General features: G+C 54.8%; 1 protein-coding gene across 1 annotated transcript in view; it reads left to right on the top strand.

The window, feature by feature from the left end:
* The window catches only part of MISP (mitotic spindle positioning), a 204,657-nt gene that overhangs the window by 19,530 nt on the left and 162,502 nt on the right, over positions 1-22,625 (top strand). The window lies entirely within an intron of this gene.

Here is a 22,625-nt window from a genome sequence, read left to right as displayed (position 1 = left end):
TCAGTGCTTCTCGGTGCTGCCCAGTGCTTCTCAGTGTTCCCCAGTGCTGCCCAGTCCTGCTCAGTGCTTCCCAGTGCTTCCCAGTGCTTCCCAGTGCTGCTCAGTGCTTCTCAGAGCTGCCCAGTGCTTCTCAGTGCTGCTCAGTGTTCCCCAGTGCTGCCCAGTCCTGCTCAGTGCTTCCCAGTGCTTCCCAGTGCTTCCCAGTGCTGCTCAGTGCTTCTCAGAGCTGCCCAGTGCTTCTCAGTGCTGCTCAGTGCTGCTCAGTGCTGCCCAGTGCTTCTCAGTGCTGCTCGGTGCTCCTCAGTGCTTCTCAGTGCTGCTCGGTGCTTCTCGGTTCTTCTCGTGCTGCTCAGTGCTGCTCGCTGCTTCTCAGTGCTTCTCAATGCTGCTCAGTGCTGCTCAGTGCTTCTCTGTGCTTCTCAGTGCTGCCCAGTTGTCTGTGCTTCTCAGTACTTCTTGGTGCTCTTCAGTGCTTTTCAGTGCTGCACAGATCTCAGTTCTTCTCATTGCTGCTCAGTGCTCCTCATTGCTTCTGTTCAGTGCTTCTCAGTGCTTCTCAGTGCTGCCCAGTTGTCAGTTCTTCTCAGTGCTGCTTGGTGCTGCCCAGTTCTCTGTGCTCCTCAGTGCTTCTGAGAGCTGCTGAGTGCTGCTCATAGCTTCTCTGTGCTTCTCAGTGCTGCTCAGTGCTACTCAGTGCTTTTCAGTGCTTCTCAGTGCTGCTCAGTGCTGAACAGTGCTGCTCAGTGCTGAACAGTGCTGCTCGGTGCTGCCCAGTGCTTCTCAGTTCTTCTCAGTGCTTCTCAGTTCTTCTCAGTGCTTCTCAGTGCTGCTCGGTGCTGCTCAGTTCCCAGTGCCACCCGGTGCTTCTCAGTGCTGCTCAGTGCTGCTCAGTTCTCAGTGCTGCCCGGTTCTCAGTGCTGCTCAGTGCTTCTCAGTGCTGCTCAGTGCTGCTCAGTGCCTCTCAGTGCTGCTCGGTGCTGCCCGGTTCTCAGTGCTGCTCAGCGCTTCTCAGGGCTGCCCAGTGCTGCTCAGTGCTTCTCAGTGCTTCTCAGAGCTGCTCAGTGCTGTGCAGTCTTCTAAGTGCTTCTCAGTGCTGCTCGGTGCTTCTCAGTGCTGCTCAGTGCCTCTCAGTGCTGCCCGGTTCTCAGTGCTGCTCATTGCTGCCCAGTTGTCAGTGCCTCCCAGTGCTTCTCAGTGCTGCTCAGTGCTGGTCGGTGCTGCCCGGTTCTCAGTGCTGCTCAGCGCTTCTCAGGGCTGCCCAGTGCTGCTCAGTGCTTCTCAGAGCTGCTCAGTGCTGTGCAGTCTTCTAAGTGCTTCTCAGTGCTGCTCAGTGCTGCTCATTGCTGCCCAGTTGTCAATGCCTCCCAGTGCTTCTCAGTGCTGCTCAGTACTGGTCGGTGCTGCCCGGTTCTCAGTGCTGCTCAGTGCTGCTCAATGCTTCTCAGTGCCTCTCTGTGCTGCTCAGTGCTGCTCGGTGCTGCTCGGTGCTGTCCAGTGCTGTTCACTTGTTCTACATCACATCAGTTTCTGAAGGCTAGTCTGGACCGGACACTGCACACCGCACTGGTCTCCGTACAGCACCCTGTGCTTCGGGCGCTACTGTTACAGGACAGAACTCTGTAAAGCAGCCATTGCTTCTTGGCGCTAGATCCACGCCATAGCAAACACCAAAGTAAAATAAAGATCAGTGCTTCTCAGTGCATCTCAGAGCTGCTCAGTGCCGTCCAGTGCTTCTCAGTGCTGTTCAGTGCTTCTCGGTGCTGCTTGGTACTTCTCAGTGCTGTTCAGTGCTTCTCGGTGCTGCCCAGTGCTCCCCAGTGCTTCCCGGTTCTTCCCAGTGCTGCCCGGTGCTTCCTGGTGCGTCTCGGTGCTGCTCAGTGCTGCCCAGTGCTGCCCAGCGCTTCTCGGTGCTTCTCAGTGCTGCCCAGAGCTTTTCGGTGCTGCCCAGTGCTGTTCGGTGCTTCTCAATGCTGCCCAGTGCTGCTCTGTACTTACAGTGCTGCTTGGTGCTTCTCGGTCCTTCCCAGTGCTGCCCGGTGCTTCCTGGTCCGTTTCGGTGCTGCTCATTGCTTCACAGTTCTGCTCAGTGCTGCTCAGTGCTGCCTGGTGCTTCTCAGTGCTGCTCAGTGCTTCTCAGTTCTTCTCAGTACTTATTGGTTCTTCTCAGTGCTGCCCACTGCTGCTCGGTGCTTCTCAGTGCTCCTGAGTGCTGCTCGGTGCTTCCCGGTGCTGCTCAGTGCTTCTCAGTGCTGCTCAGTGCTTCTCAGTGCTCCTCAGTGCTGCTCAGTGCTTCCCGGTGCTGCTCGGTGCTTCTCAGTGCTTCTGAGTGCTTCCCAGTGCTTCCCAGTGCTGGTCAGTGCTTCTCAGTGCTGCTCAGTGCTGCTCAGTGCTTCTCAGTGCTCCTCAGTGCTGCTCAGTGCTTCCCGGTGCTGCTCAGTGCTTCCCGGTGCTTCTCGGTGCTGCCCGGTGCTTCTCGGTGCTGCCTGGAGCTTCTCCGTGCTCTTCAGTGCTTTTCAGTGCTGCACAGATCTCAGTTCTTCTCATTGCTGCTCAGTGCTCCTCATTGCTTCTGTTCAGTGCTTCTCAGTGCTTCTCAATGATGCTCAGTGCTGCTCAGTGCTTCTCTGTGCTACTCAGTGCTGCCCAGTTGTCAGTGCTTCTCAGTACTTCTTGGTGCTCTTCAGTGCTTTTCAGTGCTGCACAGATCTCAGTTCTTCTCATTGCTGCTCAGTGCTACTCATTGCTTCTGTTCAGTGCTTCTCAGTGCTTCTCAGTGCTGCCCAGTTGTCAGTTCTTCTCAGTGCTGCTTGGTGCTGCCCAGTTCTCTGTGCTCCTCAGTGCTTCTGAGAGCTGCTCAGTGCTGCTCATAGCTTCTCTGTGCTTCTCGGTGCTGCCCGGTGCTTCTCGGTGCTGCCTGGAGCTTCTCTGTGCTCCTCGGTGCTTCTCAGTGCTGCCCGATGCTGCTCAGTGCTGCTCAGTGCTTTTCAGTGCTGCCCGATGCTGCTCAGTGCTGTTCGGTGCTGTTCAGTGCTTCTCTGTTCTTCTCAGTGCTTCTCGGTTCTTCTCAGTGCTTCTCTGTTCTTCTCAGTGCTGCTCGGTGCTGCCGGGTGCTGCTCAGTGCTTCTCAGTTCTTCTCAGTTCTTCTCGGGTCTTCTCAGTGCTTCTCGGTGCTGCCCAGTGCTTCTCAGTGTTCCCCAGTGCTGCCCAGTCCTGCTCAGTGCTTCCCAGTGCTTCCCAGTGCTTCCCAGTGCTGCTCAGTGCTTCTCAGAGCTGCCCAGTGCTTCTCAGTGCTGCTCAGTGCTGCTCAGTGCTGCCCAGTGCTTCTCAGTGCTGCTCGGTGCTCCTCAGTGCTTCTCAGTGCTGCTCGGTGCTTCTCGGTTCTTCTCGTGCTGCTCAGTGCTGCTCGCTGCTTCTCAGTGCTTCTCAATGCTGCTCAGTGCTGCTCAGTGCTTCTCTGTGCTTCTCAGTGCTGCCCAGTTGTCTGTGCTTCTCAGTACTTCTTGGTGCTCTTCAGTGCTTTTCAGTGCTGCACAGATCTCAGTTCTTCTCATTGCTGCTCAGTGCTCCTCATTGCTTCTGTTCAGTGCTTCTCAGTGCTTCTCAGTGCTGCCCAGTTGTCAGTTCTTCTCAGTGCTGCTTGGTGCTGCCCAGTTCTCTGTGCTCCTCAGTGCTTCTGAGAGCTGCTGAGTGCTGCTCATAGCTTCTCTGTGCTTCTCAGTGCTGCTCAGTGCTACTCAGTGCTTTTCAGTGCTTCTCAGTGCTGCTCAGTGCTGAACAGTGCTGCTCAGTGCTGAACAGTGCTGCTCGGTGCTGCCCAGTGCTTCTCAGTTCTTCTCAGTGCTTCTCAGTTCTTCTCAGTGCTTCTCAGTGCTGCTCGGTGCTGCTCAGTTCCCAGTGCCACCCGGTGCTTCTCAGTGCTGCTCAGTGCTGCTCAGTTCTCAGTGCTGCCCGGTTCTCAGTGCTGCTCAGTGCTTCTCAGTGCTGCTCAGTGCTGCTCAGTGCCTCTCAGTGCTGCTCGGTGCTGCCCGGTTCTCAGTGCTGCTCAGCGCTTCTCAGGGCTGCCCAGTGCTGCTCAGTGCTTCTCAGTGCTTCTCAGAGCTGCTCAGTGCTGTGCAGTCTTCTAAGTGCTTCTCAGTGCTGCTCGGTGCTTCTCAGTGCTGCTCAGTGCCTCTCAGTGCTGCCCGGTTCTCAGTGCTGCTCATTGCTGCCCAGTTGTCAGTGCCTCCCAGTGCTTCTCAGTGCTGCTCAGTGCTGGTCGGTGCTGCCCGGTTCTCAGTGCTGCTCAGCGCTTCTCAGGGCTGCCCAGTGCTGCTCAGTGCTTCTCAGAGCTGCTCAGTGCTGTGCAGTCTTCTAAGTGCTTCTCAGTGCTGCTCAGTGCTGCTCATTGCTGCCCAGTTGTCAATGCCTCCCAGTGCTTCTCAGTGCTGCTCAGTACTGGTCGGTGCTGCCCGGTTCTCAGTGCTGCTCAGTGCTGCTCAATGCTTCTCAGTGCCTCTCTGTGCTGCTCAGTGCTGCTCGGTGCTGCTCGGTGCTGTCCAGTGCTGTTCACTTGTTCTACATCACATCAGTTTCTGAAGGCTAGTCTGGACCGGACACTGCACACCGCACTGGTCTCCGTACAGCACCCTGTGCTTCGGGCGCTACTGTTACAGGACAGAACTCTGTAAAGCAGCCATTGCTTCTTGGCGCTAGATCCACGCCATAGCAAACACCAAAGTAAAATAAAGATCATATCTGTAAAGATTTAGAGACTAAAATAGAAATAGTAAAACTATTGCCTTTGTCAATGCTTGTTACTGTTGACGTTTATTAGAGAGGATTGACCCGAGATCTTCCCCTGAAGATGAGCAGGGCTGGGGCAGTGTCAGTCGCATGTCAGGCTCTAGCTGGGCTGTGTAAGCGTCAGTCACTCACGAGCGGCTGGGGACTGGAGCGCCGCCACTATCCCAGAAGGGTGTCTCGATGAATGTGTGACTACAGAGGGCACCGTCTCCTCCCAGATCTTGAAGCCTGGTAGCCTCCAAGGTAGGCAAACTTACCCCGGCAGAAGGTAGGGCTCACTTTGACTGTTCTGTAGTGACAGGGACGCCATTGGCCCTGAAGAATGCCCCTGATCAGTACTGGCAATCGGTAGGGCAGAAACGTGTTGGTTTACCAAGGATAGTGGGGCCATTGTGCCTACACTCCGGGGCTGGAGAAAAATCAGTCACATGTCAGGCTATAGTGGGTCTGGGGAAGAGTCAGTCACATGTCAGGCTGTAGTGGGGCTGGGGAAGAGTCAGTCACACGTCAGGCTCTAGGAGGGCTGGGGAAGAGTCAGTCACACCTCAGGCTCTAGTAAGGCTATAGAAGAGTCAGTCACAAGTCAGGCTCTAGAAGGACTATAGAAGAGTCAGTCACACGTCAAACTCTGGCAGGTCTGGGGAGGAGTCAGTCACATGTCAGTCTCTGGCAGGGCTGGCAAGGAGTCAGTCACACGTCAGGCAGGGCTGGGGAAGAGTCAGTCACACGTCAGTCTCTCGCAGGGCTGGGGAAGAGTCAGTCACACGTCAGGCTCTGGCAGGGCTGGTGAGGAGTCAGTCACATGTCAGGCTGTAGTAGGGCTAGGGAAGAGTCAGTCACACATCAGGCTCTGGCAGGGCTGGGGAGGAGTCAGTCACACATCAGACTCTAGTATGGCTATAGAAGAGTTAGTCACACGTCAGGCTCTGGCAGGGCTGGGGCGGAATCAGTCACACGTCAGGCTCTAGTAGGGCTATAGAAGGGTCAGTCACATGTCAGGCTCTAAGATACTAAAGAGAGGTGGTTGATGCTTAGCGACGCACATCTGAAACCAATAACAACAAAAGTAGCATATCGTCAATGAGTCCTGTGGCGGGTGCCAGCCTGGTGCAAGAAACCCAACCACCAAGGGTTTCGAGGTGCCCACAAACAGAGGTGGATATAAATAAACACCTATGTCATGCGCTGTAAGTTACAAAATCTAGAGAAAGAGCAACCAGGGCACTCCAAACAAATGAGTCCAAAATTGGGTGGCTAAGTGTGAAACGCTTTAATCCTTTGTGATCGGTGGTTGAATCGCAGTTCAAAGATGTTCAAGTCCACATATGAAAAGGTATATACGAGTTACAGCAACAGTCTCAATCCTCAGAATGAACAGGTATATATGAGTAACAAAAACAGCCAACACGTGTTTCGTCCTCATGGACTTTTTCAAGGCTCAAGATAACTGAGATTAGAGTAGCTAATGTTGTTCCGTTTGAAATCCAAATGATGATATTTTATCAAGAATTAAGAGGTCCAAAAAGGTAAATGCGCGTTCCATCTATGTAAGGGACAGGTATTCCTCATGCGTAACAATTCTGAATCCAGTGGTATGTCCGCAGTATGGGACATAGAATACTTGAAAGGCCTAAGTAGACCCTGCCTGTGCCGCCCCGTGGACTCCGGGAAAACACGTAGAAACCATACCATACGGACATACCATTGGATTCAGAATTGTTACGCATGAGGAATACCTGTCCCTTACATAGATGGAACGCGCATTTACCTTTTTGGACCTCTTAATTCTTGATAAAATATCATCATTTGGATTTCAAACGGAACAACATTAGCTACTCTAATCTCAGTTATCTTGAGCCTTGAAAAAGTCCATGAGGACGAAACACGTGTTGGCTGTTTTTGTTACTCATATATACCTGTTCATTCTGAGGATTCAGACTGTTGCTGTAACTCGTATATACCTTTTCATATGTGGACTTGAACATCTTTGAACTGCGATTCAACTACCGATCACAAAGGATTAAAGCGTTTCACACTAAGCCACCCAATTTTGGACTCATTTGTTTGGAGTGCCCTGGTTGCTCTTTCTCTAGATTTTGTAACATGTCAGGCTCTAGCAGGGATGGAGAGGAGTCGGTCACACATCAGGCAGGGCTGGTGAGGAGTCAGTCACATATCAGGCTCTGGCAGGGCTGGCGAGGAGTCAGTCACACATCAGGCAGGGCTGGGGAGGAGTCAGTCACAAATCAGGCTCTAGTTGGGCTATAGAAGAGTCAGTCACACAGGCAGGGATGGTGAGGAGTCAGTCACACGTCCGGTTCAGGCACAGCTATTGAAGAGTCAGTCACACATCAGTCTCTGGCAGGGTTGGCGAGGAGTCAGTCCCACATCAGGCTCTAGTAGGGCTATAGAAGAGTCAGTCACACGTCAGGGTCTGGCTCTGGAAGGGCTGGGGATGAGTCAGTCGCACATCAGGCTCTGGCAGGGCTGGGGAGGAGTCAGTCACACGTCAGTCTCTGGCAGGGCTGGCAAGGAGTCAGTCACATGTCAGGCAGGGCGGGGGAAGAGTCAGTCACACGTCAGTCTCTGGCAAGGCTGGGGATGAGTCAGCCACACATCAGACTCAGGCAGGGCTGGGGCGGTGTCAGTCACACGTCAGGCAGGGCTGGCGAGGAGTCAGTCACACGTCAGGCTCTAGTAGGGCTAGAGAGGAGTCAGTCACATGTCAGGCTCTAGCAGGGCTGGCGAGGAGTCAGTCACACATCAGGCAGGGCTGGTGAGGAGTCAGTCACATATCAGGCTCTGGCAGGGCTGGCGAGGAGTCAGTCACACATCAGGCAGGGCTGGGGAGGAGTCAGTCACACGTCAGGCTCTAGTTGGGCTACAGAAGATTCAGTCACACGTCAGGCTCTGGCAGGGATGGTGAGGAGTCAGTCACACGTCAGGTTCAGGCACGGCTATTGAAGAGTCAGTCACACGTCAGGCTCTGGCAGGGTTGGCGAGGAGTCAGTCCCATGTCAGGCTCTAGTAGGGCTATAGAAGAGTCAGTCACACGTCAGGGTCTGGCTCTGGCAGGGCTGGGGATGAGTCAGTCGCACATCAGGCTCTGGCAGGGCTGGGGAGGAGTCAGTCACACGTCAGTCTCTGGCAGGGCTGGCAAGGAGTCAGTCACATGTCAGGCAGGGCTGGGGAAGAGTCAGTCACACGTCAGTCTCTGGCAGGGCTGGGGATGAGTCAGCCACACATCAGACTCCGGCAGGTCTGGGGCGGAGTTAGTCACACGTCAGGCTCAGGGAAGGTTGGGGCGGAGGCAGTCACACGTCAGGCTCTGGCAGCGCTGGGGCGGAGTCAGTCACAAGTCAGGCAGGGCTGGCGAGGAGTCAGTCACACGTCAGGCTCTAGTAGGGCTAGAGAGGAGTCCGTCACATGTCAGTCTCTGGCAGGGCTGGGGCGGAGTAACACGTCAGGCTCTGGCAGGGCTGGGGCGGAGTCAGTCACTCATCAGGCAGGGCTGGGGAGGAGTCAGTCACATGTCAGGCTCTGGCAGGGCTGGTGAGGAGTCAGTCACACGTCAGGCTCTAGTAGGGCTATAGAAGAGTCAGTCACACGTCAGGGTCTGGCTCTGGCAGGGCTGGGGATGAGTCAGTCGCACATCAGGCTCTGGCAGGCCTGGGGAGGAGTCAGTCACACGTCAGTCTCTGGCAGGGCTGGCAAGGAGTCAGTCACATGTCAGGTAGGGCGGGGGAAGAGTCAGTCACACGTCAGTCTCTGGCAAGGCTGGGGATGAGTCAGCCACACATCAGACTCTGGCAGGGCTGGGGCGGAGTCAGTCACACGTCAGGCAGGGCTGGCGAGGAGTCAGTCACACGTCAGGCTCTAGTAGGGCTAGAGAAGAGTCAGTCACATGTCAGGCTCTAGCAGGGCTGGAGAGGAGTCAGTCACACATCAGGCAGGGCTGGTGAGGAGTCAGTCACATATCAGGCTCTGGCAGGGCTGGCGAGGAGTCAGTCACACATCAGGCAGGGCTGGGGAGGAGTCAGTCCCATGTCAGGCTTTAGTAGGGCTATAGAAGAGTCAGTCACACGTCAGGGTCTGGCTCTGGCAGGGCTGGGGATGAGTCAGTCGCACATCAGGCTCTGGCAGGGCTGGGGAGGAGTCAGTCACACGTCAGTCTCTGGCAGGGCTGGCAAGGAGTCAGTCACATGTCAGGCAGGGCTGGGGAAGAGTCAGTCACACGTCAGTCTCTGGCAGGGCTGGGGATGAGTCAGCCACACATCAGACTCCGGCAGGTCTGGGGCGGAGTTAGTAACACGTCAGGCTCAGGGAAGGTTGGGGCGGAGGCAGTCACACGTCAGGCTCTGGCAGCGCTGGGGCGGAGTCAGTCACACGTCAGGCAGGGCTGGCGAGGAGTCAGTCACACATCAGGCTCTAGTAGGGCTAGAGAGGAGTCAGTCACATGTCAGTCTCTGGCAGGGCTGGGGCGGAGTAACACGTCAGGCTCTGGCAGGGCTGGGGCGGAGTCAGTCACTCATCAGGCAGGGCTGGGGAGGAGTCAGTCACATGTCAGGCTCTGGCAGGGCTGAGGAGGAGTCAGTCACACGTCAGGCACGGCTGGGGAGGAGTGAGTCACAAGCCAGGCTCTAGCAGGACTATAGAAGAGTCAGTCTCACGTCAGGCTCAGGCAAGGCTGGTGCGGAGTCAGAGTCAGTCACATGTCAGGCTCTGGCAGGGCTGGTGAGGAGTCAGTCACACGTCAGGCTCTAGTAGGGCTATAGAAGAGTCAGTCACACGTCAGGGTCTGGCTCTGGCAGGGCTGGGGATGAGTCAGTCGCACGTCAGGCTCTGGCAGGCCTGGGGAGGAGTCAGTCACACGTCAGTCTCTGGCAGGGCTGGCAAGGAGTCAGTCACATGTCAGGTAGGGCGGGGGAAGAGTCAGTCACACGTCAGTCTCTGGCAAGGCTGGGGATGAGTCAGCCACACATCAGACTCCGGCAGGGCTGGGGCGGAGTCAGTCACACGTCAGGCAGGGCTAGCGAGGAGTCAGTCACACGTCAGGCTCTAGTAGGGCTAGAGAAGAGTCAGTCACATGTCAGGCTCTAGCAGGGCTGGAGAGGAGTCAGTCACACATCAGGCAGGGCTGGTGAAGAGTCAGTCACATATCAGGCTCTGGCAGGGCTGGCGAGGAGTCAGTCACACATCAGGCAGGGCTGAGGAGGAGTCAGTCACACGTCAGGCTCTAGTTGGGCTACAGAAGAGTCAGTCACATGTCAGTCTCTGGCAGGGCTGGGGAGGAGTGAGTCACAAGCCAGGCTCTAGCAGGGCTATGGAAGAGTCAGTCTCACGTCAGGCTCAGGCAAGGCTGGGGCGGAGTCAGAGTCAGTCACATGTCAGGCTCTGGCAGGGCTGGTGAGGAGTCAGTCACACGTCAGGCTCTAGTAGGGCTATAGAAGAGTCAGTCACAAGTCAGGCAGGGCTGAGGAGGAGTCCGTCACACGTCAGGCTCTGGCAGGGCTTGTTAGGAGTCAGTCACACGTCAGGCAGGGCTGGGGCAGAGTTAGTCTTATGTCAGGCTCTAGCAGTGCTGGGGCGGAGTCAGAGTCAGTCACACGCCAGGCTCTGGCAGGGCTGACGAGGAGTCAGTTACATGTCAGGCAGGGCTGGAGCGGAGTCAGTCCCACGTCAGGCAGGGATGGGGTGGAGTCAGTCATGGATCAGTCACGGCTGGGGCAGAGTCAGTCACACATCAGGCAGGGCTGGGAGGAGTCAGTCACACGTCAGGCAGGGCTGGGGCGGAGTCAGTCACACGTCAGGCTCTGGCAGGGCTGGGGAGGAGTCAGTCACACGTCAGGTTCTAGGTGGGCTGGGGAAGAGCCAGTCACATGTCAGGCTCTGGCAGGGCTGGGCCAGTCAGTCATACATTAGGCAGGGATGGGGCGGAGTCAGTCACATGTCAGGCAGGGCTGGCGCGGAGTCAGTCATGCATCAGTCAGGGCTGGGGCAGAGTCAGTCACACATCAGACAGGGCTGGGAGGAGTCAGTCACAAGTCAGGCAGGACTGGGGCGGAGTCAGTCACACGTCAGGCTCTGGCAAGGCTGGGCCGGAGTCAGTCACACGTCAGGCAGGGCTGGGGAGGAGTCAGTCCCATGTCAGGCAGGGCTGGGCCGGAGTCAGTGAGGAGTCAGTCACACGTCAGGCTCTGGCAGGGCTGGGGCGGAGTCACTCACACGTCAGGCCAGGCTGGGGAGGAGTCAGTCACACTTCAGGCAGGGCTGGGGAGGGGTCAGTCACACGTCAGGCAGGGCTGGGGAGGAGTCAGTCACACGTCAGGCAGGGCTGGGGAGGAGTCAGTCACATGTCAGGCTCTGGCAGGGCTGGCGAGGAGTCAGTCACACGTCAGGCCGGGCTGGGGAAGAGTCAGTCACACGTCAGGCAGGGCTGGGGAGGAGTCAGTCCCATGTCAGGCAGGGCTGGGGAGGAGTCAGTCACACGTCAGGCTCTGGCAGGGCTGGGGCGGAGTCAGTCACACGTCAGGCCGTGCTGGGGAGGGGTCAGTCACACGTCAGGCAGGGCTGGGGAGGGGTCAGTCACACGTCAGGCAGGGCTGGGGAGGAGTCAGTCACATGTCAGGCTCTGGCAGGGCTGGCGAGGAGTCAGTCACACCTCAGGCCGGGCTGGGGAAGAGTCAGTCACACGTCAGGCAGGGCTGGGGAGGAGTCAGTCCCATGTCAGGCAGGGCTGGGGAGGAGTCAGTCACACGTCAGGCTCTGGCAGGGCTGGGGCGGAGTCAGTCACACGTCAGGCCGTGCTGGGGAGGAGTCAGTCACACTTCAGGCAGGGCTGGGGAGGGGTCAATCACACGTCGGGCTGGGGAGGGGTCAGTCACACGTCAGGCAGGGCTGGCCCCGGGCACCGTGCCTCGAGCCGTACCTCGCTGCACCCTGGCTGGGAGTGGCACTTTGCCACTGGGGCATGTGGTGCGGACTTTGCCTTGCGGAGGCCACAAGAGCCGGAGGGCAGCGGAGACGGCACCTGTGGTTCCTGGGGAGTCCTGCCTGGGTCAGGGGTGCAGGCATCAGGGGAGCCCACGACGGTAAGTGCACGGGTCCAGGTTTCATAGCGGTGAAAGGCAGACAGCGTCAGAGAGGTCACTGCGGGGACTAGGCGCTATCAAAATGCTCCAAGCAGCCGTGGCCCCGGCAGGTCGGGCTGGGGCGTCCCAGTGGCGCAGATGAAGGTCTGGTGCCTTTTATGGCTGATCTCTATATGCAGGGGGATAGTGGGCAACAAAACAATGGAGTGGAATGCAGCGCCAAGTAGGTATATTAACACGCGTGGTGCCCTTCTTGCACCTGGGGTCCTGTTGTTGACAGACTCTGGTTGAAGGTAACAATATGGGGGCGCCCTTCAGCCCGGATGTCGCCCCCCAACCTTAGGTGCTCACCAGAACAAGAGTTTAAGGATGAGGGCCAGGAGAGGCTCAGGCTCCGCCCACCCTCACCCTCATCTCTGCGGGTTTTGATTGGACAGAAGATGTCTGCTTTCATTTATAAGCTGCCACTTAATACCGTGCCCGAGGTGGTTTTGGTGGCAAGCCTGTGGGCCACGTTACTTTGTTTATTATGAAACATCATGGCAAAGGTAGTAGGCCTGACTTTTTTACTGTGAAAAGCATATGTCAAAGGCAATAGGCCTTTAAGTGGGAGTTAATGAAATGTGCTCGAGCGTGTAAGCCTGTCCGCTTGCTGTGTTAGGGAGGGGCTTGCAGGGGCCTCTTCCCGGCTCACCCCGGGGTAGAAGCTTTCCAGTGGGTCCTCCCTGTATCCCGGGCTGCTGCTTGCAGTGGAATGACTGAGCGCCCGATGGTGGCCCTGTGGGAGAGTTCATCCCTGATTGGGTCGTTGCCACAAGTTACGTTTGATGCTACGAGGGCACCTGTCTATCGGAGTATCCCTGAAATACGAGTGCAACTGTAGGGTACCACCGGTCTGTGTCACTGTTACACCCTGTGCAGAGCACTAATCCCAGGTCAGCACCGAGTGCATGGACGGGGGTTCACACCCTGCTCCCCCAGACTTCTTACACCGCCAAAGGCGAGAGATGTACTCATAACAGGAGTAGTGTGCGCTCCTCTCCAGGTCAGGAAAGGAAGGGGGGCGCTCCCCCCATAACTGGCGGGGTGCAGCGGAGGAGGGTTCTCCAGCAGCGAAACAATTTTCCTCGTAAAAAATAATTAAAGTAGGAAGTGTGTGTGTTTGTGTGTGGGTGGGTGTGTCTGTGGGTGTGTGTGTGGGTGTGTCGGTGTGTGTGTGTTTGTGTGTGTGTTTGTGTGTGTCCGCGTGTGTGTGTGTGTGTGTGTCGGTGTGTGTGTGGGTGTGTCGGTGTGTGTGTGTGTGTGTGTTTTCTCTTTTTCACAGGCAAAGGTATACTTATGTTCATGTTCACCTGAGAAGACGAGATCCTGAAAGCCTTCCCACAGGATTGCACCAGGAGGGGCACTTCCCACAGGATTGCACCAGGAGGGGCACTTCCCACCGGATTGCACCAGGAGAGGTGCACTTCCCACAGGATTGCACCAGGAGGGGCACTTCCCACCGGATTGCACCAGGAGAGGTGCACTTGCCACAGGATTGCACCAGGAGAGGTGCACTTCCCACAGGATTGCACCAGGAGAAGGGCACTTGCCACAGGATTGCACCAGGAGAGGGGCACTTGCCACAGGATTGCACCAGGAGAGGGGCACTTCCCACAGGTTTGCACCAGGAGGGGCACTTCCCACCGGATTGCACCAGGAGAGGTGCACTTCCCACAGGATTGCACCAGGAGGGGCACTTCCCACCGGATTGCACCAGGAGGGGCACTTCCCACCGGATTGCACCAGGAGAGGTGCACTTCCCACAGGATTGCACCAGGAGGGGCACTTCCCACAGGATTGCACCAGGAGGGGCACTTCCCACCGGATTGCACCAGGAGAGGTGCACTTCCCACAGGATTGCACCAGGAGGGGCACTTCCCACCGGATTGCACCAGGAGAGGTGCACTTGCCACAGGATTGCACCAGGAGAGGTGCACTTCCCACAGGATTGCACCAGGAGAAGGGCACTTGCCACAGGATTGCACCAGGAGAGGGGCACTTGCCACAGGATTGCACCAGGAGAGGGGCACTTCCCACAGGTTTGCACCAGGAGGGGCACTTCCCACCGGATTGCACCAGGAGAGGTGCACTTCCCACAGGATTGCACCAGGAGGGGCACTTCCCACCGGATTGCACCAGGAGAGGTGCACTTGCCACAGGATTGCACCAGGAGAGGTGCACTTCCCACAGGATTGCACCAGGAGAAGGGCACTTGCCACAGGATTGCACCAGGAGAGGGGCACTTGCCACAGGATTGCACCAGGAGAGGGGCACTTCCCACAGGTTTGCACCAGGAAGGGCACTTGCCACAGGATTGCACCAGGAGAAGGGCACTTCCCACAGGATTGCACCAGAAGGGGCACTTGCCACAGGATTGAGGGGCACTTGCCACAGGATTGCACCAGGAGAGGGGCACTTCCCACAGGATTGCACCAGGAGGGAGGCACTTCCCACAGGATTGCACCAGGAGAGGTGCGCTTCCCACAGGATTGCACCAGGAGGGGCACTTCCCACAGGATTGCACCAGGAGAAGGGCACTTGCCACAGGATTGCACCAGGAGGGGCACTTCCCACAGGATTGCACCAGGAGAGGTGCACTTGCCACAGGATTGCACCAGGAGAGGTGCACTTGCCACAGGATTGCACCAGGAGAGGGGCACTTGCCACAGGATTGCACCAGGAGAGGGGCACTTGCCACAGGATTGCACCAGGAGAGGGGCACTTGCCACAGGATTGCACCAGGAGGGGCACTTCCCACAGGATTGCACCAGGAGGGGCACTTCCCACAGGATTGCACCAGGAGAGGGGCACTTGCCACAGGATTGCACCAGGAGGGGCACTTCCCACAGGATTGCACCAGGAGGGGCACTTCCCACAGGATGCACCAGGAGAGGGGCACTTCCCACAGGATTGCACCAGGAGGGGCACTTCCCACAGGATTGCACCAGGAGGGGCACTTCCCACAGGATTGCACCAGGAGAGGGGCACTTGCCACAGGATTGCACCAGGAGAGGGGCACTTGCCACAGGATTGCACCAGGAGGGGCACTTCCCACAGGATTGCACCAGGAGGGGCACTTCCCACAGGATTGCACCAGGAGGGGCACTTCCCACAGGATTGCACCAGGAGAGGGGCACTTCCCACAGGATTGCACCAGGAGGGGCACTTGCCACAGGATTGCACCAGGAGGGGCACTTGCCACAGGATTGCACCAGGAGGGGCACTTGCCACAGGATTGCACCAGGAGGGGCACTTCCCACAGGATTGCACCAGGAGGGGCACTTGCCACAGGATTGCACCAGGAGGGGCACTTCCCACAGGATTGCACCAGGAGGGGCACTTCCCACAGGATTGCACCAGGAGGGGCACTTCCCACAGGATTGCACCAGGAGAGGGGCACTTCCCACAGGATTGCACCAGGAGAGGTGCACTTGCCACAGGATTGCACCAGGAGAGGTGCACTTGCCACAGGATTGCACCAGGAGAGGGGCACTTGCCACAGGATTGCACCAGGAGAGGTGCACTTGCCACAGGATTGCACCAGGAGAGGGGCACTTCCCACAGGATTGCACCAGGAGGGGCACTTGCCACAGGATTGCACCAGGAGAAGGGCACTTGCCACAGGTTTCCGCCTCTAGTCTGGGAAGGTGTTCAGAATTGCAGAAACCTATAAAAGGGCATCTTGTGAGATAGTGAAGGTCAGAGAGCACATTTACAACTTTGCCTTTGAATTGGACCGAAGGTGAACTTGTAAGGGGACAGAGTGAACTGCGATCAACCAATACATGATGAGGTCAGACCCAGGGTTGAAGCTCTCATGCGTGCGGTGCGAGGGGGTCAGTGGGACTGGGGCCAGGTGTGTAAGGCAGGGGTGTTCGAAATCCTTGTCATTTTCTTTCGTGGAATTACGTGAGATTTCTGCAAGCAGATCTGTCTGTTGGCGCGACAAACATGCTCCCATCAAATGCTGACGCTAGGTGGACAGGAGCTGCTCATGTTCTGATGTTCCTGTGCATTTGAAGAGCATTTTTAAAGAGTGACCCTCATTACACAATGCGCGGAATGGCGTAATTTTGGGAATTTTGCGTAACAATAAGTGAGGCGCTTGGCCACCTTCCCCATCTGGGCCAGGGGGTGCATGCGATCAGATGATGGCCAGAGCCGTGGAGTGGAAGTCTTGTATGGGAAGGGGGGCTCAGGCTGAGTCCCCCCCCAGTATTTCCCACATAGAGGTAGAAATCCAGGCAGAAGCCGTGGTTCTACCAAGGCTTCATTTGTAGAAGTGACTTCATTCCTTGTGGCCTGGGTCAGGGGCTCTGATCCAGCTTTCCTGTCCTCCGCCATCTGGTCGCCCCATCCTAGAGTCATACAATGCTCTGGACCCTACCCAGCGTGCAGCGTACCGTACATACTCTCACATCGTAAGTACCTACTCACAGTCGTAGCTCCTGAGACTCTCAGGCATGCACCAGGCATGCACCAGGCATTCACGGCTTCAGAAGAGAGCTGCAGGTTGTCAGTCGGTGGACATCGTTGGCTGCCGGGTCATTCAGATAGGGCGGAGTACCAGCCAGGGAGTAAGGGCGCAGTGGAGAAGAGGGTACAAGCAGAAGTGAAGGTTTTGGGCTACAGGGTAGAACCTCGAGGGACCCCTGAGGCGACGAGAGCTCTGCAGGACCTGGTGGCCATTAGGTATGAGTGACGAGGACTAATCCAAGACTTGTCCCACCTCCACCGTGGGAGACAAAAGGTTGGTGATGAGAGCGGGACGGGTGAGGGTGGTGGTAGCTCTCAAGCAGTCTTGGAGCAGCCTGAGCTAGAGGCCTCTCTTGTCCATGACCTTGGCTCTGATCCACCATTTTCATGACATCTGCTCCCAGGCACTGCTAGACTGGTGACCAGAGTTGCGGCGATGGGTGGAGATGGGAAAGCTGGTCACCGCATCACATGAGAAAGGTCATTATCACCTCCGTCACCTGCCGCTGCACCATCAGGGCGCGTATGCCCTCCACAACGCGGTGGGAGGAGATTCAGTGGCTGCAGTAGGTTTTTGGGTGGATGTTCCGAATCTCATTATATTGACGTACAGCAGTCTGGAGGTGGACGGGGCAGGCCTCTCGAGAACCTTCCCAAGGTCGGAGGAGTTGAGGGACTTCTGGTAAATCTAGAGATCAGATGAATCCAGGGGCGTGAGCACCGGTGAAGTTTGGTCAGTTTTCAGACACAGAAGTCTTAGGTCAGTTAAGGGAGACCCCAGACCCTTGTTTGGGGACCCAGAGGGACCCCAAACAAGGGTCCTGGGACCAGGGGGATGAGTGTATGCTCAAGTTTGAACATGATTAAAAAAATAAAGAGATTCACAGAAACAAACAATGGTTATAGTGACCTTATAGTTAGGCGTGGCAATAAGACATTATATTATTTTTAAAGTGTTGGTAAGTCTTCTGCGTGTCTCTGGAGGCCCTGCTTCCCCTGCCCTATGGTGATCTACAGGCAAGTCACTTACACGTTACTGTATGGTTTCTGCATCCCTACCTCAGTGAACATAATAAACAAGTATGTCTACTGAGGATCCCCCTGTTTACATGGACTGAGCCCCTAGAGGTCGAGAGGGGCATGCATAGTGCACCCCTATTTCACAGTGAGTGGCTACTGCCCTCTCTACCAAGGTGGTTGTAGACTAACAGTGGTGGCAGCAATAAATCTATACTCAGGGATTCCTGTATCCTTGCACCCTTGATGGGGGGGGCAACTAGCCACCCTCCTGATCACGTCTGTGCAGTCTTCTTTGCCTGTGGTCCTGTTGCCTTTGTCTACCTGGGGTGTGTACTTTGAGAGACAGTAGGTCCTCTAGGGGAGAATGGTGAGATGAGCCATTGTGTTTAATGTGAGCTGAGCTGTTCTGCTTGACATTCCAGCTCCCCGTACCCCTCCCTATTCCTTGGAGAAGCCTGGTGGGCTGGGGTAGACACTGGCTCTTATCTGTGTTTAGCTGCCCTAACTCTGCGAGAAGAGATGATAGTCAGTGCCCCCTGGTCTAGAGTTAATTAAAATTCCTCTCTGGAGAATAGCCCGGGCTGATACCAAGATCCTGTCTTGAAGCACAGTAACCCATCCTGTACATGCCTTTTACACGCAGTGAGCATGACACAGATAGTTCTCATGATTGGAGGAGCACCCAGGATTCAAAAGTAGCAGACCCTCTGATTGGATCAGGCTATCAATCAGAGGTGACAAAAGTCTGGCCTGAGTGGTCAGTGGTTGTTCAAGACTGGTCTTCGGTTCTAAGAAGCATCTACAGATGCCAGCTGTGGGCCTGCGGTGGAAAGACAAGGAAGTTTGCTCACCACGTCTGAACTTGAGAGTTTCTCTGTGACTGATGGATTCTGCTGTGAAGGGATTTTCCTGCTGTGAAAGAGCAAAAGGATCAATTGGCAACCTGAATGCAGATGCAGAGTGTAGGAAGCTGGCCTGGTGTATGGTGGGTACCTCTGGTGTTATCACCTTATACCAGGTCCAGGTATCCCCTATTAGTGAAGTGTAGACAGTGTATAGAAGCCAGGCTCTCTAGCGGTAGCTGTGGATGAGCAGCCAAGGGTTATTCAGGAGACATGCAAAGCTCATGCAATACCACTGTAGTCACACAGCACTCTCACACATGAAAGAACCACACAGTGAAAAAATAAAGGCACTTTATTATGGTAACATAAATACTAAAATACTTTGTAGGCAATACTCTACTAGTAGGTGAGTAAACACAATATTATATACACCTTGGTAATCTGGAATGGGAATAGAAAGTAATAGGAAACAGTGAAATGACAGTAAACAATAGAGAACCTCGGGGAGACAAAACCATATACTAAAAAAAAGGAATGCGAAAGTTAGACCCCTACCCAGAAAAGTGGAATCTGTAGAGGGGAGCTGGAGGAACTAGGAATCCCAAAAGCTAAGTACCAGAGTGCCCTCAGTGACCAGGAGAGAACAGGTAAGTACCTGTTTTTTTCCGAAACCCACAGGGAAACTTTGTAAAAAGACTGTGCAAGACCCAAGCAAGGAGCAGGAGAAACAATGTTGCAGAGCGAAGTCATCGCTGGAGCTGCAGATCATAGGTTCCTATGAAGTCCAGTTGTGGTTCCAGTGGTCAGAGGCCGAAGTAAACATTGCAGATGGGTCCTGCTGGAATCTTGCACGTCGAATCTGAGGCCCCACCTAAGATGGAGACCTTATATACCCTTAAAAAGAGGATTGGTCACCTATCACGAGGGGGCTGTGACGTCACTTGCCTGACCTGGCCACTATTAGATTCAAGATGGCCACCTAGAGGAGCTCTGGGCACCATCCCTGGGGTGGTGATGGACAGGGTAGTGGTCACTCCCCTTTCCATTGTCCAGTTTCACACCAGAGCAGGGACCAGGGGTCCCTGGACTGGTGAAAACTAGTTTATGCAAGGAGGGGACCAAATGTGCCCTTCAAAGCATACTAATGGCTTGGGAGGCTACCCCTCCCAAGCCATGCAACACCTATTTCCAACAGCAGAGGGTGTTGCCCACCTCTCCCATAGGAAATCCTTTGTTCTGCCTTCCTGGGCTTGAGCTGTTCAAGCAACAGGACGGCAGAAACCAGGTTGTAGGATGGCAGCAGCTCAGGATGTCCGGGAAAGCCCTGACAACTGGTAGGAGCAAAGCTGGGGGTCCTCTAAGGAGCCCCCAGAGTGCATGGAATCATACAATCAATACTGGCAACAGTATTGGGGTATCATTCCAACATGTTTGATACCAAACATGCCTAGGCTCGGAGTTACCATTATGGAGCTGGACACAGGTAGTGGCCTATGTATAGTACATACGTAAAATAGCTTCCCCGCACTCAGGACTCCAGGCAAATGGTGCTGGAGTTTGTGGGACACCTCTGCTCATGTAGGGGTGCCCTCACACACAGGTACCTTCACCCTGCCCTCTGGGCTAGGAGGGCTTCCCTAGGGGTGACTTGCAGTGACCTGGTGCAATGACCTGTAGTGAAAGGATGCATGCACCTTTTCACGCAGGCTGCAATGGCAGGCCTGCAGACACATTTTGCATGGGCTCCCGTGGGTGGCAGAATACATGCTGCAGCCCATAGGGAACCCCTGGTGCCCCAATGCCCTGGACACTATATACTAGGGACTTACATGGGGGCACCAGTATACCATTTGTGGGGTGCACAAAGTCGGGAACAAGTAAATTGAGAGGGAGAGAGCACAGTCACTGGGGTCCTGGTTAGCAGGATCCCAGTGAACACAGTCACAAACACACTGACAGCAGGCAAAATGTGGGGGTAACCAGGCCAAAAAGAGGGTACTTGCCTACACAGATGACCAGCTGTTTGTGGGGCTTGTCCAGCAGAGCACCATGGGCTTGGAAGACATGGAAATTGCAAACAGCTGCTCAAGATAAGGAAGCTTGCAGCACATCAACAGAGGGAGACGGAGAAGCTTGATTTCAGTCCTTTAAAGGTGAGGTCACTTCTGCCCAGACCCCTCCCCTGTGCTGTTGGAGCCTGTGATACTTGCAGTTACAATCTGTAGCTGGGGAAGAGTGTCCTGTGGTACAGGCCCCCTACATTTCTCTTTGTGATACATGGGGGTACCAGGGTGTACTGGCACTCTGGCCAGCAAGTACTCTCCTACAGCTAGCCAGTGGCTACTGGCCTAGTGGGACTCCAGTAAACTGCGCCAAGACATCAGGCACCTGTGATCAGATCCCTAACGCCACCAGCGCGGTGTCCTTGCTAAGGACCAGAGGGTACTTCTCTGCTTTGGGTGGTGGGTTCTGGGGCTGATCTGGAACGTTTGACATCACCTTATATGCTAAAACTACACCATTGCCATACAAGGATTGGTATCCTGGCTCTAGCGAGTGAGAGCAACCCTGTGCAACATGGTCTGTAATATGCAATGTTAATTGTGTGTCTACATGCTAACTGTGTTTGTATAGTTCTTATCATCTAGGCGCTATAATACTGTTTGTGATCAGAACTCTGGCCCAGAGGCTTCTGGAGATGTCTGGTTTTCACTGTTTATCTTCGATTTATGTGTAGTATATTTCTATTATGTGTATTAAAGTATTTTACTTTTTAAAAAGTAAAGCACTGACTGGACATTGATCTTATTACCTAGTAGTACAGTGTACCCTGTATTCTGAATGTCAAAACCCACCTCATCCCCTTGAGTAAGCCTTGGACTCCTCTGCCTCGCTAACCTGAGAGAGTCAAGTGCTGGAGAGGGGTACCTGGTTCTCCAGATTTGAGTCCAATAGTACTGAGGCCACAGGACACCAGTGGGGGACACTCCAGCTCATGCGATTGGAGCAGGGTAACCCTTGAGTGCCCTGGTGCCCAGAAAACCGGGTCTAACATACATTAGCAGAAATTATCCAAAAAACAAAGCTTAAACTGACATTATAAGAGGTTTTGAAAAGAAATGTAAAAATATGTTAAGAAAAAATAAAAAAAACACTGAAATTCACATGCTATAGTTCAGTGAGCTAACAGTACCTTGGACCCCGTCACTGCTTATGACCTCACATATTACAACTCGTGACATGTTAAATGGCGTAATTGATGACATCAATAGATACATATTCAAGTAAAAAAAGCACAGTTAAAGAGCAGAGAGGGTTACGAAATAAAACCAAAACAAATCACTGAAACATGGAAGTTATGGTTAAGGTCAGAATCCCGCACGTGCGCAAAGGTCATTCAAAACACAACTTGCACATCATACAATATTCTGTAGTGACAGAGACACTTGATCCAGTGTCAGTCATGGCTTAAGATCAGCTGACACCCAGGAGGAAGCAGCTCTATGGCGCAGCAGCGACACCCTGTGGCCAGTCATTGTATGGTGTTGTTTGGAAGCGAGGGGGTAAAGCAGCCGGTGGTCAGGCACTGCATAGCACTACCGTAAGGCGAAGCAGCAGAGCATTTTGAGTGACGTTTTGACAATGTGTGGCTAGTCATAGTGTGGTGTCAGCTGAAGCCCTGGAGGTGCAGATGTGTGGTGCAGCCCTGACATCTTGTGGTCAATCACATTAAGGCATTGGTTGAAGCCCTAAATGGAACGGATCTCCAGAACTGCAAGTACACCTTATGGTCAGTCAAAGATTGACACTGGCTAGTGCCCTGGAAGTGCAGATCTGTTGTGCAGTGCTGACACCACAGAGTCATTCATAGTATGGTACTATCTGAAGGCCTGAGAGGAACAGCTCTATGGTGCAGCAGTGACACCCTGTGGTCAGACACAGTGTTGCATTGTCTGAATGTCTGGGAGGAACAGTTCTATGGTGCAGCAGTGAGACCCTGCGGTCAGTCACAGTATGGTATGACTTGAAGACCTGCAAGGAACAGCTCTATGGTGCAGCAGTGACACCGTGTGGTCAGACACAGTATTGCATTGTCTGAATGTCTGGGAGGAACAGTTCTATGGTGCAGCAGTGAGACCCTGCGGTCAGTCACAGTATGGTATGACTTGAAGACCTGCAAGGAACAGCCCTAGAGTGCAGCAGTGACACCCTGTGGTCAGACACAGTATTGCATTGTCTGAATGTCTGGGAGGAACAGTTCTATGGTGCAGCAGTGAGACCCTGCGGTCAGTCACAGTATGGTATGACTTTAAGACCTGCAAGGAACAGCCCTAGAGTGCAGCAGTGACATTCTGTGGTCAGTCCCAGT

The sequence above is a fragment of the Pleurodeles waltl genome, chromosome 12 (assembly GCF_031143425.1).
Source record: "Pleurodeles waltl isolate 20211129_DDA chromosome 12, aPleWal1.hap1.20221129, whole genome shotgun sequence".
In the NCBI taxonomy this organism is placed as follows: Eukaryota; Metazoa; Chordata; class Amphibia; order Caudata; family Salamandridae; genus Pleurodeles; species Pleurodeles waltl.
Note: the sequence above shows the minus strand (reverse complement) of the source record. Positions and strands in the feature narration are given on the sequence as shown.